Below are 13,587 nucleotides of genomic sequence, written 5' to 3'. Positions count from 1 at the left end.
AACTCTTACTCTCCGTTTCCTCCCTTCTAACCAGTATTGATTCCAATTTGCTACCTTCCCCCAATGCCTCAAAGAACTCTTCCCCATCTAATTCCTTTCCATTCATTTATTTTTCCTGGCCCTGCTGCTCACCAACATTGTAAATGGCTCCCTTTGCTCTGTCACTGCCCTTATCCATTTCAAAACTGTTGTTATCCTCAAAAATCTCACCCTTAACCCCTTTCTAACCTTCCATTCTTTTCCAAGGTCTCTGAGCTTGTTGTCACCTCCCAGCTCCCTGCTCACTTCTCCCACAACTCGTTGCTCAAATTCTTTTCAGTCCGGTTTCTGACCAGCTCATAGCATCAAGACCACCGTAATTAAAAACATCACCAACATCCTTTGGACTGTAACCCTGGTGGGTCAACCCCCATGTCCTCTCTGTGGCGTTTGACATTTTGGGCCGTGCCATCCTCCTCCATTGCCTCTCCTCTGTGGGACTGCCCTTGCATAGTTCCAACTATTACCTGTCCCAACAAAGCCACACATCTCCAACGATGACTTCGCTTCCTGCCCCTGCATGCTCACCACTGACATTGCCCAAGGATCTAACCTTGCCCCCGCCCCCCCTTCCATCTTCCTCCTCCACATGCTGTCCTTCAGTGACATCATCTGCAGGCATGGGCCAGCTTCTATATATGTATTCTGTACCCCTCCTCTAGCTTTCCTCAACCTCATGACCATCTCTATGTTGGTGGTCTGTTTCCCTGAGATTAAGGTATGTATGAGGCAAAATTTCCTCCAATAAAACTGAAGCCCCCAAAAGTGCACATCCTCGCCACTGACTCCTCCCTTGATGAACTAAACAGTATCAAACCTGGGCGTTCCGTTCAGCCTCCACAGCTGAGCTTCAAACCCATCTCCTATCCAACACTGAGACTGCTTGCTTTCATAGTCACAACATTGCCCACCTCCATCACTACCATATTCCCATGCTACCACAATCCTTACCCACGTCTTTGGCACCTGTAGATTTGATCTATCCAATGCTCCCCTTGGTGGTATCCTGACTTGATTGCTAACTGGTGACCCGTGCTGGGCAAAGTACTTGTGTGGACGTTGGTGAGACCAGAATTGGCTGTTAAATCGCCTGCTGACATCCGCAGTTGCCTAACTCCCAACGTGAAGAATGGTCACTTTGGTGAGGAGGGGGAGGGCAGCCAGGCCGAACAGTGGGCGAATTAGACAGCCACTTGAAGTAGAAAAATTATTAAAGGGAATGGGCAAAGAGCAGGGAGATTGAATTAGAGTGGACAGCTGCGATGTGGGACTGATACAGGCACAGGCACGAAGAACCAAATGGCCTCTGTCTGGAATTTCTATGATTCTATACTCCAGCAAAAGTTAACACCTTCAAGAGAAAAGGGAAGAAAAAAAAAAGGAGTGGTACATAGGGGTAACTTGGGGTGGGGGTGGGAGGATGTGGATGAGGACGACATGCCCAACAAATTGTTTAGTTATGCGTAATGTCCACCTCCTCCTCATGCTCCAAGTCTCAGAATTGCCCTTTACCTCCGACACCTAATTCTTTATGCTTGGTCACAGCTCTTGTATGATATTGACAGTACTAAGATACATTTTAAAGGAAAGATTGCCAATGTGCACGTCCTAGGATAGTTACGTTGTCTCCGCCATTCCTTGCATGTCCCTGTTTAACGTGCGGGTACTTGCAAACCAGAATTAGCTGAAGAAAATGTTGGCCAACTCTACTCATGGAAGATGCGGCTGGCATTTGGATTTCCATGTGTCGAGCTTTTGGACATTTGCAGAGCTTCTACTGTTTATATTGGAACGTATCGTTGGCCCCCAAGGTGGAAGAGCCAGCAGTTTCTTACACCTAGCTTCTAGGCCTCTCTGTTTTAACAGCCTAACTCGTTTCAAGTGATGCTCATTTACTTTGGTTAAATAAGGTAGTCTGTTTTTGTCTGCCCAGCTTTGAAAATAAACACTGTTATATATACACAGTATTTATATAGCAGAGTTTGTGTTCTATCTCACCCTTATACTTTGCCTATAAAATCTCACTTGCATTAATGCCTGCCCTTGATGTTTCTGTTCAGGGCCAGGAAAGTTGCGAGAGGTACAGGACGGCAATCCAGGAAAATGGAAACACGCAGTTTAAGAATCGAAAAAGGAAAGTTTTTCTTTCAGTCACCCAATTAAAGCAAAATTGAACATAACAGGCAATTTACTGAATAAGGAGGTCGGCTATCTGAGCATTTGAAACCGCATGGCTGCGCTGTAATAGAGCTCATAACAAATACTGCAGTGTTTCAAATTCAGCAGGGGCACAACTGGGGCCTCAGTCTAGCGTCAATTGCTCTTAGAATATTGTCCTGTCACCAGCTCTCAGTTTGAATGCAGCCCAGTGAAATGATATGATGGGCTTCTCTCTCCTTTTCTCCCTCTCTCTCCTGCTTAGGCTCTTCTTGAATGTAATGAGGTTTAGGGTCTTGACTGCTGGTTGCAGGTCCACGCCGTCGAACTGGCTTCGCAATTAATTCATAACAAAAAGCACATGAAACGTGACCAATCGCCCAGACAACACAGGCAATTACCTCAGTAGAAGTCTGGCAAGACTGGAAAACCCACTTGCTGGAGTTTCCTCACAAATACCTCAGTTAAATTTAGGAAATGTTTGCAGCTCTTTTAAAAAAAATTTCTATAAAGGGCACAGACCCATTTTTGTTACATCGATCAGTCAACTTGACTTCAATCCAATGACCACCCTCTGTCCGGATATGGTATATATGTCTTTTTCTCTAAATAGTTCATACAAATGTACACACGTCGCACAGACATAGAGAGTGATGTCTGCTGTGAAATAATTAGCTTCTATATCATAAGAACATAAGAAACAGGAGCAGGAGTAGGCCGTACGGCCCCTCGAGCCTGCTCTGCCATTCAATCAGATCATGGCTGATCTTCAACCTCAACTCCAATTTCCTGCCCGATTCCTGTATCCCTTGATTCCCATAGAGTCCAAAAATCTATCTAACTCAGCCTTGAATATACTCAACGACTGAGCATCCACAGCCCTCTGGGGTAGAGAGCTCCAAAGATTCACAGCCCTCCGAGTAAAGAAATGTCTCCTTATCTCAGTCTTAAATGGCCGACCCCTTATCCTGCAACTATGCCCCCTTGTTCTAGACTTTCCAGCCATGGGAAACAACCTCTCAGCCTCTACCCTGTCAAGCCCCCTCAGAATCTTATATGTTTCAATGAGATATCAATGGAATTCATATCTTTTGAGCTGAATGGAAAGACAGATAAGTAGAAAAAACATGTACTGAAGGTTTCAGATAACAACCTGTTTGGAAACAAGATTAAATGGGGCCCCTGTATTTGTTAAAAAAAACACACACACACAGATAGGAATAGAGTATAAAATGTCCCCATGTTGTACAGCTAGAATGTCAATGGGGCAGAAATTGGTCGAAACGCGAACCAACACTTCTCACCGCTCCACAGATTTATACTAACCCACTAACTTACCGCGGTCTTTTCTTCAGCCACTTCCTGGAATAGGAAGCGGAGAAGAGCCCGGCGTAAGTTCAGGGGAAGCTAGGACCCTGGGGGAAGCAAGAGGGTCGATCTCTCCCCTCGAACAATCAGATCGCAACATTTTTGACAGCTGCGTTCACCGTCTCTGCAGGTTTGGAATGTTAAAATCAATGTAAAAACATTTATAGAGAGTGAAAAAAGAGAGGGTAAGAAATAATTGAATTAAATAAAAGAAACAGAAGGGAAAAGTAAAACAAAATGTTGTAATTTAAAAAAAAGTTTTAGTGACCAAAAACTATTGAAATAAGGAATAATGAGACCCCACATTTTTAAAAGTTCATTCTTAGTTGTTTGGCAGTCATTAAGACTGTTAAAACTTAGTTTAGACCTGATATTTTTAAGCGTGCCTGTTTGGTGGTGTAATTAGTTATTCCAGCTGGGCAGATAAACAAGCTTGTGATTTTTCAATGGTTTCCCTGATTGCAGCGTGCGACGTCCCTTTAATTCGAAGATGTCATATAGCCGACGAACCACTGGGAGAAAGTTCCGGATTTCCACATTTCACTGTGCATGTGCGAACACCGGAACTTTCTCCCCCATTTCGCCACTAACGACGGAGAGCTCTGTTATTTTGCGAGCGATTTCTGCTCCAATATGTTTTATCTTCATTTAAAAATATACAGGCACTGTTATTTAAATGTATTTTCTATACACTCTCATGCTCGGTCAGTGAGCTTTTCCACTGGGTAGCTGAGCCATACAGACCAGGAAAATCCAAAAGTCTGATCCTTGGTCTGTGCTGTGTTAGATAATCTCAGCCAGGCTGGCAATAATGGTGGGGGGTTTACAATTTGGTAGGGAGGAGAACATCAATCCCGATTGGCAAATGCGCTTGTGTGGGCATTGGGTGAGAATAGGGTTGGGCCTGGCTGTGACAACCATTCCCCTCCTGTCAGGCGTCCTGCCAATATTCAACATCAGGACTTTACACATGAAAAACAGCCACTTGGACAGCTTAGTGGAGAGCAGCTAACGCCCATGGAACCATACCCCAGCAGCTAACGCCCATGGAACCATACTCCAGCAGCTAGCGCCCATGGAACCATACCCCAGCAGCTAGCGCCCATGGAACCATACTCCAGCAGCTAGCGCCCATGAAACCATACCCCAGCAGCTAGCGCCCATGAAACCATACCCCAGCAGCTAGCGCCCATGGAACCATACTCCAGCAGCTAGCGCCCATGAAACCATACCCCAGCAGCTAACGCCCATGGAACCATACCCCAGCAGCTAGCACCCATGGAACCATAACCCAGCAGCTAGCCCTCATGGAACCATACTCCAGCAGCTAGCGCCCATGAAACCATACCCCAGCAGCTAGCGCCCATGAAACCATACCCCAGCAGCTAGCGCCCATGGAACCATACCCCAGCAGCTAACACCCATGGAACCATACCCCAGCAGCTAACGCCCATGGAACCATACCCCAGCAGCTAGCACCCATGGAACCATAACCCAGCAGCTAGCCCTCATGGAACCATAATCCAGCAGTGAGAGCCCATGGAACCATACCCCAGCAGCTAGCCCTCATGGAACCATAATCCAGCAGTGAGAGCCCATGGAACCATACCCCAGCAGCTAGCACCCATGGAACCATAACCCAGCAGCTAGCCCTCATGGAACCATAATCCAGCAGTGAGAGCCCATGGAATCATAACCCAGCAGTTAGCGCCCATGGAACCATAACCCAGCAGCTAGCCCTCATGAAACCATAACCCAGCAGTTAGCCATCATGGAACCATAACCTAGCAGTTAGCGCCCATGGAACCATAACCCAGCAGCTAACACTCAATGAACCATACCCCGCCAGCTAGCACCCATGGAACTATATTCCAGCAAGAGCCAGCACCTTCAGTGGTAGAAGGAAAAAACCTGGGCGAAACACAGAAAAGCTCAGGCTATGTGCGGTCATTTGACGGAAATTGATTTTCACTCATCAAAGCTGTGTCACCACAGTCCAGCATTTATGTTTCAGCAACCAATTGAAGTACAGAAAACCCTTCATGGGAAAACACTTTTCCCACTGGAACAATTCCAGCTGAGCTGAGAACTTTCTTCCAAGTCCAAAGGCTACTTTTCCCGAACTAACTAGAATTTTTAAAATTTAAATCCAAGCTAATTGCAACCCATTTGAAAGATGAGGCCCAAGCCTGTGAAGAGTGGGGATTATAGAATCACATGCAACGAAATAGCCTCATTTACATTAAGTCTCATTCTTGGAATGCTTTCGGAAATGTTCTTTGGCACACGGTTGGCTAGGCAATGCCGATAATTTATCTAATTGGAAACGTTTTGAGCAAATGCTAACCAGAGTCGAAAGGGCATAACTGCCAAAGGAGGGATGCGGACCTCAGATAAGGTGATGGACGCAGGATAAATCTGCTTTGCATGGAGAAACGTTGCAGAATAGCAGCTCTCAGCCAAAAAAACCGCACGGTCAGAAAGTGGACCAGAAGTGGGAGAGACTGATCCTCTGGGTGCTATAAATCAGAAAGCCAGACATGATTTGTGAGACTAGCCTCCGGTGCGTAAACGTTAGAGCAACTGTAACAACAGAATCTCGTTTTTGTACAACACTAACCCACAGATTCGTAATCCACAGCAAGCGCTGAGCATGTCTGCAATATTGTCTAACAAGGTGCGGTGGTGTGACAAAATGATCTGTAGCAGCTTAAAAGGTCATTGTTCCCTCCCCACCCCCACCACCCCGCTGTCTCTCTCTCTCGCTCTTGCTGTCTTGAACAAGGGCACAGGCCTGACTGCCCTTAGATCCTGGGGGCCAACAGCGAGAGATGCGACCAACGGCACTGTAGCCTCCCCTACCTATTTTTTAGAACTGATTTATTTCTATAACCTCAGGCTCAGTAAACTCTTGTGCGCGAATCTACAAAGGGTCTTGAATGTTAAAGGTAGCAGCTGCCAGGTGAAGCATTTCATCCTAATTCTGAATGCGAACTGCGACTCCAAATTCCATTGTCTGCGGGGAAAGTGTCGCTTTTCTTGCTCCCTTTGTTGAAAACGATTAAGAATCAAAAGTCTGTGTTTCGAGCCCCGATCTAAGTGCCGCAGTGACTTCCTCTATAATTAGTTTCCATGTTTAAAGCTGTTTTCCATTTGAATTTACCCTCCTGACTGATTGGCCTGCTTTGAGGAAAAAAAATGTTGAACGCACAAAGGCCTCAGTTTGGCTTGCGTCTCATCTCATAATTTATAAACGTGATTAAGTGGCCGCTTACAAAGGGTAGCTGAAGCTATAAAATGTGTTACTCCCACACAAGAAGCAGACATGTAAATATATCCTTCATTTACGTCAATATTTTCTCTTTTAGGCCTAACCTCTCCTTGTGTTCCGTATGCTGCTCGCAGAGTGTGGCGCAGTGAATTTTTTACCCCCCTCTTCAATGTTTTTTTTTTGTCGCTTTGCTGCCAGTTCGTAAAGTTAGGAATGTTAACCAACTATCAGGTAAATCATTTCCTTTGCACTGTATTTAAATTGTGACATGGAGTTCAGCCCCACGCAAAATGATTAGTGCTGGGAAAAAGGGATTTCACTCTCAGCCTCTCAATTACCATGTGACACTTTTGTGTTCTATGCCACTAACACACACTCAGTCTAGGCACAGGGACAAACGCACAGCCTGGACAGAATGTATAGCCTTCAGTGCACACGTTAGTAGTTCAAAGTATGGTAGTGTAGTGGTATTGTTACTGGGTTAGTAATCCAGCTTAGACCATAAATTCAAATCTGACCACGGCAGTTTGAGAATTTGAATTCAGTGAAAGCGACCATTAAGTTGTTGGATTGTTGTAAAAACACAACTGATGCCCTTTAGGGAAGGATGCCTACTGTCCTTACCTGTTCTGGCCTATGTGACTCCAGTCCCACACCAACATGGTTGACTCTTGACTGTCCTCTGAAGTGGTCCAGCAATCTGCTCAGTTGCTACGCTGCAGCAGTACTTACCTTTGCTACCTTCAGACAGGGTGTCACTGAGCTGATAATCCCACTCAGGACAGGGTTAAAATGCCACTGGGCTCCTACTGTTGTCATAGGAACCACAATTAGCATTTATGCCCGAGTCTGGCGGGTGCCTCATCCGCCGCCAAGGCCGCTGGCAGTAAAATAGGAAATCGTCGAGAACAGAGCGGAAGATGGAGTAGCTCGATTTGCCCGCTCCGTTGTTGCCATGCGGGGAGAGTTAACATTCCCGCCGCGTCACAGTTGACAGCTGGAACCAGCGCAGCAGAACCATTCTTCTGGGTGTGTTTCAGAGTCTGAGTCCTACGGAGGAGACGTGAAGGAACTTGAGTCACTTGCGTTCGCTCTTGGGACACGTGAGTTACTCGCACTGCACCCGGGCAGCCATCACCGGTTGCATTTTGGTTGAGCTCCAACTGATGCTGCAGCTGGAACTAGTATCAGGACACTGCAAAGCTTGACCTCACCTCAAATTGTGCCATATTCCTGTTTACATTGGAGATCGGACAACTTCAGGCCAACAGTGCCCCTCCTCCACAATGATCAATTCACACAATATTCTGAAAGAAGTACTTTCCTATTTTATGAAAATTGCTTACATGCACGGATTAAAGCAGCCATTTCCTCTGGCAATTTGAGGGATACGTTCTCTCAAAATGCTATTGCCAGAAATGGCTAATTTTTACTGTTTGGCTCAGATTTGATTAAATGCAATCTTGCACAGACAGTGGGGGGTGGGGGGGGGAAGGTGAGAGAAAATACAATTCCTCAGGATCGGAGAAATTTCTGCTTGTAATTCCTCCTCTTTTCTCCGGACGCTCCCTCCTACATTGTCCCTGCTTCTCCTCTCCGTCCCCCTCCCCACCCAACTGCCTAGTGAGGCACTCTGAAGAATAACTCTCTTGCTGTGCTCTCCCCTACAGCTGACACTAATTTTAATAGTTTATTTATTAACCCTGTACAGTCCTTTCAGTTGACAGGTCAAATTTTATGCAGAAATGAGCCAGGTTGACCCAAGTTGACTTGTGACAGCGCTGTTCATTATGAAGATGAATAGTCGTTTTCTGTGCAGACACTTGATTATAAAATGATTTAGTCTCAGACATCTCTGTGTTACTACCAGAGCTCATTAGTGCAGAGACGCTGCAGAGGAGTGCGATTTATCACTTTTCACTTTGAAAGGCAACGTTGTCTTGCCACATTTTTTTTTGTTTTTAAACTGGAATCAGCTGTCTGTAAATTTAATTACAGAATTAACCCCATGCACAGACAGCATTAGTCATGCCTTCCCCCTGTGCAGCTGAAGGTGCGTCTTGTTTTAATGTTGCTGAGGACTCCCAGGGTTAACCAGGCAAATTTCAAAGAGCCGGCGCAGCCATGATGGACCGAATGGCCTCCTCCTGTGCTGTGCCTACTATGAAAAGTCCGGTTTAACGTCTGAACATTCATTAACGCATGTATATTAAAGTTTGTTTTAAAACATGCGAAGCCCATGCCACAGAGCACGTGGTGCTCTTGTCCACGTTGCCATGGGGCTGGTGGGATATGGTGAATACCCGCCTTGGTCTCGCTGTCAGGAAGAGACCCCCAAAGTGAGGTTAGGCTGGTTCCTCTTGGCAGGTAAGGACGGGGGGAAGGAAAAGATTAGCGAAAGTAAACATGGGTCCCTTAGAGGCAGAGACAGGAGAAATGATAATGGGGAATAAGGAAATGGCAGAGACGTTAAACAAATATTTTGTATCTGTCTTCACTGTAGAAGACACAAAAAACATACCAGAAATAGTGGGGAACCAAGGGTTTAATGACAGTGAGGAACTTAAAGTAATTAAGATTAGTAAAGAAAATGTACTGGAGAAATTAACGGGACTAAAAGCTGACAAATCCCCTGGACATGATGGGCTACCACCTCAGGTTTTAAAAGAGATAGCTGCAGAGATAATGGAAGCATTGGTTTTGATCTTCCAGAATTCCCTTGATTCTAGAATGGTCCCCGTGGATTGGAAGGTAGTAAATGTAACCCCACTATTCAAGAAAGGAGAGAGGGAGAAAACAGGGAACTACAGGCCAGATAGCCTGACATCAATAGTAGGGAAACTGCTAGACTATTATTAAGGACGTAGTAACAGGGCACTTAGAAAATCATAATATAATTAAGCAGAGTCAACATGGTTTTATGAAAGGGAAATCGTGTTTGTCACATATATTAGAGAGTTTTTTGATGATGTAACTAGCAGGGTAAATAAGGGGGAACCAGTGGATGTAATATATTTGGATTTTCAAAAGGCATTTGATAAGATGCCACACAAAAGGTTGTTACACAAGATTAGGGTTCATGGGATTGGGGGTAATATATTAGCATGGATTGAGGATTGGTTAATGGACAGAAAAGAGACTAGGAATAAACAGGTCATTTTCGAGTTTGCAGGTTGTAAATAGTGGGGTGCCACAAGGATCAGTGCTTGGGCCTCAGCTATTTACAATTTATATCAATGACTTGGATGAGGGACCAAATGTAATGTATCCAAATTTGCTGATGATACAAAGCTAGGTGGGAAAGTAAGCTGTGAGGAGGACACAAAGAGTCTACAAAGGGATATAGACAGGTTAAGTGAGTGGCAAGTAGTTGGCCGATGGAGTGTAATGTGGAGAAATGTGAGGTTATTCACTTTGGTAGGAAGAATAGAAAAACAGAATATTTTTTAAATGGTGAGAAACTATTAAATGTTGATGTCCAGAGAAACTTGGGTGTCCTAGTACAAGAAACACAAAAAGTTAGCATGCAGGTACAGCAGGCAATTAGGAAAGCAAATGGCATGTTGGCCTTTATTGCAAGGGGGTTGGAGTCCAAGAGGTAGTCTTACTACAATTGTACAGGGCTTTGATGAAACCTCACCTGGAGTACTGCGTACAGTTTTGGTCTCCCTTATCTAAGGAAGGATATACTTGCCTTAGAGGTGGTGCAATGAAGACTAGATTAATTCCTGGGATGAGAGGGTTGTCCTATGAGGAGAGGTTGGGTAGAATGGGCCTATACTCTCTAGAGTTTAGAAGAATGAGAGGTGATCTCATTGAAATAAAATTCTGAGGGGGCTTAACAGGGTAGATGCTGAGAGGTTGTTTCCCCTGGCTGGAGAGTCTAGGACTAGAGGGTACAGTTGCAGGATAAGGGGTCGGCCATTTAAGACTGAGATTGAGGAGGAATTTCTTCACTCAGTGGGTTTTGAAACTTTGGAATTCTCTACCCCTGATGGCTGTGGATGCTGAGTCGTTGCGTATATTCAAGGCTGAGACAGATAGATTTTTGGACTCTCGGGGAATCAAGGGAAATGGGGATCGGGCAGGAAAGTAGAATTGAGGTTGAAGATCAGTCATGATCTGATTGAATAGCAGAGCAGGCTCGAGGAACTGTATGGCCTACTCCTGCTCCTATTCCTTATGTTCTTATCGTCTAAGCTGTGAGGAGGACGCAAAGAGGCAGCAAAGGGATATAGACAGGTTAAGTGAGTGGGCGGGAAGGTGGCAGATGGAGTATATTGTGGGGGAATGTGAAATTATCCACTTTGGTAGGAAGAATAAAAAAGCAGAATTTTTTTTAAAGGTGAGAGACTAATAAATGTTGGTATTCAAAGAGATTTGGGTGTCCTTGCACACAAATCACAGAAAGTTAACATGCAGGTATAGCAATTAGGAAGGCAAATGGTATGGTAGTCTTTATTGCAAGGGGGTTAGAGCATAAGAGTAAGGAGGTCTTACTGCAATTATATGGAGCTCTGATGAGACCACACCTGGAGTACTGTGTACAGTTTTGGTTTCCTTATCTAAGGAAGGATATATTGCCTTAGAGGGTGTTCAACGAAGGTTCACTAGATTGATTCCTTGGATAAGAGTGTTGTCCTATGAGGAGAGAATGAGTAGAATGGGCCTGTATTCTCTGGAGTTTAGAAGAATGAGAGATGATCTTAATGAAACGTATAAAATTCTTAGAGGGCTTGACAGGGTCAATGCTGAGAGGCTGTTTCCCCTGGCTGGAGTGTCTAGAACTAGAGGTCATAGTCTCAAGATAAGAGGTCGACCATTTAGGAGCATGATGAGGAAAAATGTCTTCACTCAGAGGGTCATAAATCTTTGGAATTCTCTACCCTAGAGGGCTGTGGATGCTCAGTCGTTGAGTATATTCAAGATTGAGATCAATAGATTTTTGGATACTAAGGGAATCAAGGGATAGGGGGATAGGGCAAGAAAGTGGAGTAGAGATAGAAGATCAGCCACGATCTTATTGAATAGCGGTGTAGGCTCGAGGGGCCGTATAGCCTACTCCTCCTATTTTTTAAGTTCTTATGTTCTTTCTGGCTGATTCTCTGTGCCTCCTAGTGGACAACTGAAAAAGAAAGACTTGCATTTATATAGCACCTTTCATGACTTCAGGTCGTTCCAAAGTGCTTTACAGCTAATGAAATACTTTTGAAGTGTAGTTGCTGTTGTAATGTAGGAAATGCGGCAACCAATTTGCACACAGCAAGGTCCCACAATCAGCAATGTGATAATGACCAGATAATTTGTTTTTTTAGTGGTGTTGGTTGAGGGATAAATATTGACCAGAACACCGGGAGAACTCCCCTGCTCTTCTTTGAACAGTATCATGAGATCTTTTACGTCCACCTGAGAGGGCAGACTGGGCCTCAGTTTAACATTTCACTTGAAAGACGGCACCTCCGACTGTGCAGCACTCCCTCAGTACTGCACTGGAGTGTCAGTCTAGATTTTATGCTCAAGCCTCTGGACTGAAGAATGACATTGATGGGAGTCCCAGTCCCTGGGAGAAGATCTTTGCCCTCCTCTCACCCGGGATTGGTGTGTGGCTTGGGAAGGAGAGGGAAGAGAGACATAACAGGCTCCCCAGTGGTTCAGTGATTGTGTCCAGTTCGTCGTTGAAGCTTACAGACCACAAAGGATCAAGGATGCTATGATTGGCTTTAGCGGACCTGAGTTAGGGAGAGGAAGTTTGGCCAAAGTTCTCGTTCATGATCATTATCCAACGACCCCTGCTGGAAAGTGTGTGTGTGGGCATGTGATATGGATGGTGGTGATGCCCCTAATGGTTGAATAGCCCACCGTCACTCACTTCGCTGCTTTGACATTGTGCGAGATTGCAAATGCTGGTGGTTTCCAAAGTTCAGGTCTCGCGGCAGTCAGCTGCAAGCCAAATGTAAAACCATCAGGACTTGCCCAAACCTTCGTGAGTCCCGGCCAGTTCCACATTCGACCCACACTAGTCACCTGCCTTTGGGAGGTGGCAGCAATAGCATAGGTCTTGCTACTGTAAAAGCAGCTACCTTGTGTGTTCAGGCGTGCAGAATGGACACTGGGCGAGGACCAGAGGGCAATTGATGTTTGCGAATCCAGCACTCGGTAAGTACTCAACAGCTTTGGGCAAGGAGAGGTGGAGGCAAAAAAAAATTTAAATAAAAATAACTTTCAATAAAAATAGAATCTAACAAATAATTTAAAAAAAAAGTTTGACTTAATGTGTCCTGCTCAAAGCTTTACCTCTTGTTTCATTTCTAAGTTTTTTAAAATTAGTAAAGTGGAGCTTATAATTAACATTTTTTTATGTTGAATGATGTGTAACTATGAACTTTAATTAATATCCTATTTGTTGCCCACATAACAAGTCACCAAGTTTGAAAAATATATTTAATTCATTGTATGTAAAGTGCTTTGAGACGTTTTGACCATGTATTGAGGTGCTGCTAAAATTCAAGTCTTTCTTTTTAACCATATATAAAGCTGCAGAATTTCTAAAAAAAAACTCTTCTTTTAAAAGCTTGAAATAAATAATTTAGTTTTGAAGATATAAGAAGGGTCTTTTTAACTAAAGCTGCCAGATCCTACAGATTTCATTGCTTGCCCTCATTTGAAAGGACATTTTTAATACATTAGTTTTCCAGTAGAGGACCTGTGTGCTTGCTTGTTTTATGTGATGTTGTTTCACAAACCTTGCCTTT

General features: G+C 44.5%; 1 protein-coding gene and 1 long non-coding RNA gene across 2 annotated transcripts in view; one reads left to right on the top strand and one right to left on the bottom strand.

Annotated features, from left to right (window-relative positions):
- The window catches only part of prickle1b (prickle homolog 1b), a 138,888-nt gene that overhangs the window by 123,343 nt on the left and 1,958 nt on the right, over nucleotides 1–13,587 (bottom strand). The window lies entirely within an intron of this gene.
- LOC137334843 (uncharacterized) overlaps nucleotides 5,793–13,587 on the top strand; it is a 66,578-nt gene continuing 58,783 nt past the window's right edge. Inside the window, exons 1-2 of the long non-coding RNA XR_010966256.1 lie at nucleotides 5,793–6,127; nucleotides 6,933–7,066. This is a non-coding gene — a long non-coding RNA (uncharacterized lncRNA). The remainder of the gene's footprint in view (nucleotides 6,128–6,932; nucleotides 7,067–13,587) is intronic.

Source organism: Heptranchias perlo, chromosome 18 (genome assembly GCF_035084215.1).
Source record: "Heptranchias perlo isolate sHepPer1 chromosome 18, sHepPer1.hap1, whole genome shotgun sequence".
NCBI lineage: Eukaryota > Metazoa > Chordata > Chondrichthyes > Hexanchiformes > Hexanchidae > Heptranchias > Heptranchias perlo.
This window is presented reverse-complemented; position numbering and strand designations above follow the sequence as displayed.